A 6,000-nucleotide genomic window follows, 5' to 3' on the forward strand; every position below is an offset into this window, starting at 1 on the left:
ATCCTGTTTCCATCGATCATCCTTTAAATGTTTCTACAACTTGATTGGTGTAAATTCAATTGATTGGATATTAAAAGGCACACACCTGTCTATATAAGGTCCCACCGTTGACAGAGCATGTCAGAGCAAAAACCAAGCCAAGAGGTTGAAGAAATTGTCCGTAGTGCGCTGAGACGTGATTGTGTCGCGGCACATTTCTGGGGAAGGGTACCAAAAGATTCTGCAGCATTGAAGGTCCTCAAGAACACAGTAGCCTCCATCATTCTTAAATGGAAGAAGTTTGGAACCACCAACACTTTTCCTAGAGCTGGCCGCCCAGCCAAACTGAGCAATCGGTGGGGAGAAGGGCCTTGGTCAGGGAGATGACCAAAAACCTGATGGTCACTCTGACCGAGCTCTAGAGTTCCTCTGTGGAGATGGGAGAACCTTCCAGAAGGACAACCATCCCTACAGCACTCCAACAATAAGGGCTTTATGGTAGAGTGGCCGGTCAGAAGCCACTCCAAAGTAAAAGGCATATGACAGCCCACTTGAAGTTTGCCAAAAGGCATCTAAGGACTCTCAGACCATGAGAAACAAGATTCTCTGGTCTGAAACCAAGATTAAACTCTTTAGCCTGAATTCCAAGTGTCACGTCTGGAGGAAACCTGGCACCATCTCTACAGTGAAGTGTGGTGGGGGTGTTCTTCAGGGACTGGGAGACTAATCAGGATCGAGGCAAAGATGACTGGAACAAAGTACAGAAATCCTTGTCCAGAGCGGTCAGGACCTCAGACTGGGGTGACGGTTCTCCTTCCAACAGGACAACACAGGAGTCCCTTTGGGACAAGTCTCTGCATGTCCTTGAGTGTCCCAGCCAGAGCCCGTACTTTAAACCAATCAAACTTCTCTGGCCCAGGAGTGTGAAGGTGAACGGAAAGGCTCTGGAGCAACGAACCGCCCTTGCTGTCTCTGCCTGGCCGGTTCCCCTCTTTCCACTGGGATTCTCTGCCTCTAACCCTATTACAGGGGCTGAGTCGCTGGCTTACTGGTGCTCTTTCATGCCGTCCCTAGGAGGGGTGTGTCACTTGAGTGGGATGAGTCAACCCCCCCCCCCCCCCTTGGGTTGTGCCGTGGCGGAGATCTTTGTGGGCTATACTCAGCCTTGTCTCAGGATGGTAAGTTGGTGGTTGAAGATATCCCTCTAGTGGTGTGGGGGCTGTGCTTTGGCAAAGTGGGTGGGGTTATATCCTTCCTGTTTGGCCCTGTCCAGGGGGTATCATCGGATGGGGCCATTGTGTCTCCTGACCCCTCCTGTCTCAGCCTCCAGTATTTATGCTGCAGTAGTTTGTGTCGGGGGGCTAGGGTCAGTTTGTTATATCTGGAGTACTTCTCCTGTCTTATCCGGTGTCCTGTGTGTATTTTAAGTATGCTCTCTCTAATTCTCTAATTTCTCTCTCTCGGAGGACCTGAGCCCTAGGACCATGCCTCAGGACTACCTGGCATGATGACTCCTTGCTGTCCCCAGTCCACCTGGCTGTGCTGCTGCTCCAGTTTCAACTGTTCTGCCTGTGATTATTATTATTTGACCATGCTGGTCATTTATGAACATTTGAACATCTTGGCCATGTTCTGTTATAATCTCCACCCGGCACAGCCAGAAGAGAACTGGCCACCCCTCATAGCCTGGTTCCTCTCTAGGTTTCTTCCTAGGTTTTGGCCTTTTCTAGTGAGTTTTTCCTAGCCACCGTGCTTCTACACCTGCATTGCTTGCTTTACATTTTACATTTACATTTAAGTCATTTAGCAGACGCTCTTATCCAGAGCGACTTACAAATTGGTGCTTTCACCTTATGACATCCAGTGGAACAGCCACTTTACAATAGTGCATCTAGGTCTTTTAAGGGGGGGGAGAAGGATTACTTTATCCTATCATAGGTATTCCTTAAAGAGTTGGGGTTTCAGGTGTCTCCGGAAGGTGGTGATTGACTCCGCTGTCCTGGCGTCGTGAGGGAGTTTGTTCCACCATTGGGGGGCCAGAGCAGCGAACAGTTTTGACTGGGCTGAGCGGGAACTGTACTTCCTCAGTGGTAGGGAGGCGAGCAGGCCAGAGGTGGATGAACGCAGTGCCCTTGTTTGGGTGTAGGGCCTGATCAGAGCCTGGAGGTACTGAGGTGCCGTTCCCCTCACAGCTCCGTAGGCAAGCACCATGGTCTTGTAGCGGATGCGAGCTTCAACTGGAAGCCAGTGGAGAGAGCGGAGGAGCGGGGTGACGTGAGAGAACTTGGGAAGGTTGAACACCAGACGGGCTGCGGCGTTCTGGATGAGTTGTAGGGGTTTAATGGCACAGGCAGGGAGCCCAGCCAACAGCGAGTTGCAGTAATCCAGACGGGAGATGACAAGTGCCTGGATTAGGACCTGCGCCGCTTCCTGTGTGAGGCAGGGTCGTACTCTGCGGATGTTGTAGAGCATGAACCTACAGGAACGGGCCACCGCCTTGATGTTATTTGAGAACGACAGGGTGTTGTCCAGGATCACGCCAAGGTTCTTAGCGCTCTGGGACGAGGACACAATGGAGTTGTCAACCGTGATGGCGAGATCATGGAACGGGCAGTCCTTCCCCGGGAGGAAGAGCAGCTCCGTCTTGCCGAGGTTCAGCTTGAGGTGATGATCCGTCATCCACACTGATATGTCTGCCAGACATGCAGAGATGCTTGCTGTTTGGGGTTTTAGACTGGGTTTCTGTACAGCACTTTGAGATATCAGCTGACGTACAAAGGGCTATATAAATTTGATTTGACTTGATTCTCTGGAGAGACCTGAAAATAGCTGTGTAGCAACACTCCCCAACCAACCTGACAGAGCTTGAGAGGATCTGCAGAGAAGAATGGGAGAAACTCCCTGAATACAGGTGTGCCAAGCTTGTGGCGTCATACCCAAGAAGAATCGAGGCTGTAATTGCTGCCAAAAGTGCTTCAAAGTACTTAGTAAAGGGTCTGAATACTTATGTAAATGTGATATTTCAGTTTTATTTTTTATAAATGAGCAAAAATGTCTAAATTTGTTTTTGCTTTGTCATTATAGGGTATTGTGTGTGGATTGAGGGGGGAAACAATTTAATCAATTTTAGAATAAGGCTGTAACCTCAAATCTGGATAAAGTCATGGGGTCTGAATACTTTCCGAAGGCATTGTACAGAGCTCCACACCCAGTGTTTAGAACACTGTGTGCACAAGCTCGATTTCAGCACATACACTATCTTTCCACTAGAGTGTGGGGCTGCACTATACATTTTGGTGCTTCCTCTCTATCTTCATCCTCACTTTTGTTGAAACGTAGAATTAAGTGTGGTAATGAATGCTACCAACCAGTGTTAGAATCCCAGTAATGTAATAGATGGAATATCCTGTAATGGGAAGTGAAGTAGGCTACATGCCAACTGTGAAGGAGAGCCTTCACTATGGACAATTTATTTTTAATATATGGATTAAAGGTATTAATTGCAGTTTTTAAACTGTCAATTATTGTGTTGCAGTGTTATTTTCTGTTTTGATTCATACTTATTTTCATCCATAACCTGCACTTTCTATAATCTCAACTTTTCCTGTTATATCGTATTGCCTAATTTGTGGGAGTGGCTAATCGGCACACGATCCTGCAATGTTTAATCGGGGCCTGTGTTTTCTTGAAAAGGTGTGTTTCCTGACTGTGTGGAAGAGCCATTGATTTTAGCCACCAGCCATGTGCGTTTACTTTAAGTCTGCAGTTAATAAGTACTTTTATAACTATTTATTTCTCAGTTCTTCTTTTAAGCCTTTTAGATAAGGTATCTGCCACCAACTTCCAAATAAAGATTCTCCTGTCCTTAACTATGAAAATGGATGAATGTTACTGAAGTACTGTGGTAATGATTTCCATGCCCCTGTCTCCTCAGGCTTTGTCTACACATGAGTCAGGCTTTTCAACATTCTTAAGATGGTTTTGTCTGGTTAAGAAAGACATACACACTCTATACCTCGGTTCATCGGGGCGTGGGCTCTATATCGAAAGTATTCCACAGGGATGCTGGCCCATGTTGACACCAATGCTTCCCACAGTTGTGCCAAATTGGCTGGGTGTCCTTTGGGTGGTGGACCATTCTTGATACACACAGGAAACTGTTGGGTGTGAAAAGCCCAGCAGAGTGGCAGTTCTTGACACAAACCAGTGCGTGCACCTGGCACCTACTACAATACCCCGTTCAAAGGCACTTAATTGTCTCAATGTCTCAATTGTCTCAAGGCTTAAAAATACTTCTTTAACCAGTCTCCTCCACTTCATTTACACTGATTGAAGTGGATTTAACAAGTGACATCAATAAGGGATCATAGCTTTCACCTGGATTCACCTGGTCAGTCTATTTAATTGAAAGAGCAGGTGTTCATAATTTTCAGAGGCCTTGTGTTTTCTATGGAACTTTCTATCTGGTATTTGGCATATTATCTGGTATCTATAAATGGATAACTAACCGTTTGTAACCCTTTATAAATCGTTTTCTGTATACCTGAATATGTTACTGAAATATGCACGGGTACTTTCGAAGCATAGTTTCATAAGTACATATAGGATCAGAAACCAGACTCTGGACTAGATTGGATGCTACAACATTCCCTGCCAGCCACAATTGAGGTTTTCATATGTTTGCCACACCTCTCTGGAAATCCTTCACCGGCTGTTTCATGCTCTTCACACCCATGTTCGAGGCGCTTTCAGCCGACACCTCCATTCATCATAATGAAAGCAGCATGTACTGCGTTTCATGACAGTCCGTGACATGACCACTTTGATGGGAGACGATCTACAGGAGACCTTTGACCTTCCACAGACATGTTCTAGATTGGTTAGTGCTATCCGGGATCCATGGGACATCCCTACACTAAGTCCTAACCTGCTAGGAAATCAAAGAGAACGCCAACTCTACAGATTGCAAGCACATTGTGAATTGCATTAAGTGTTGGTTGAGAATGTGCAGAGATGCTATGGATTGATGATTTTTAACCACCTGGCTGCTCGACTTTATGTTAAAATGATGTCATCAGCTATCAGGAAAAGGTGAATTGATGTCCTTGCCAAACTCCTTTTCAATTCACTGCACATGTGTACATGCACCACACGATATGTACATCACACTGGGAAAAGACGTCAGATCACCATCTTGTCATTAAGCATGAATTCAACTTGAAATGAACCAAACTGTGAAACATTATAGTTGCTAGATGGTTGAATTGAACTGTGCAGAGATTCCTTTGGGCTGATCAGCACCATATAGGAAGTGTTAGAGAGATCCTCGCCATGTTTTACTTGTCTCCCCATGAAAGGGAATGGTATCTGAACCAGATTTGAGCAGGCCTATTTCTCATGACGGCATTCTTGCGTGGCAGCTCACCTCTGATTGCTTTCTGCCTCCAGGTTTGGAATACTGTGAGCTATAAAAAAAAACACGCTGTCACCACCAAGTGCACAGCTGGAGAAGAGCTGCATGATTCTCCTTCTGGCCGCCAGAAGTCTGCGTATGGATTTTCACTACCTTTGCATGAGCTCTATATTCCAGATATGTTTGAACTCAGAGTGGAGTGAATCAAAAGTTCAAGAAAAATGTTTTCCTATTTAAAAAATGCCAATCCATAAAGACAAGGTGAACGGGGTATTGTGAACTGAAACTGATTGTTGGAGTGCTAAATTCTCTGGAGGAGCAGCTACAGCTAATGTCCTAAACAGTTTTATAGTCTTGCCTCACCCCCTGCAGCTGCAGCCAAAGACTAGTGCCTTCATATGAATGTGAATCATGGAAAATTGTGCTAGCAAGGTGCGCTGCCTAGAGCCCTAGAAGTAAATCACTACCAGTCTCCTTACAAAAAAAGCTTTGCTTTGTTCTGTGGGTGAAGCTTCCGGAAGCTATTATTCCCAGAATGAGACATCAGGGCAATATGGGGCAGAAATGGGAATTTACCCTGGTCACCAGTGGATAATAGTAAAAGATAC

This window comes from Oncorhynchus nerka, linkage group LG5 (assembly GCF_034236695.1).
Source record: "Oncorhynchus nerka isolate Pitt River linkage group LG5, Oner_Uvic_2.0, whole genome shotgun sequence".
In the NCBI taxonomy this organism is placed as follows: domain Eukaryota; kingdom Metazoa; phylum Chordata; class Actinopteri; order Salmoniformes; family Salmonidae; genus Oncorhynchus; species Oncorhynchus nerka.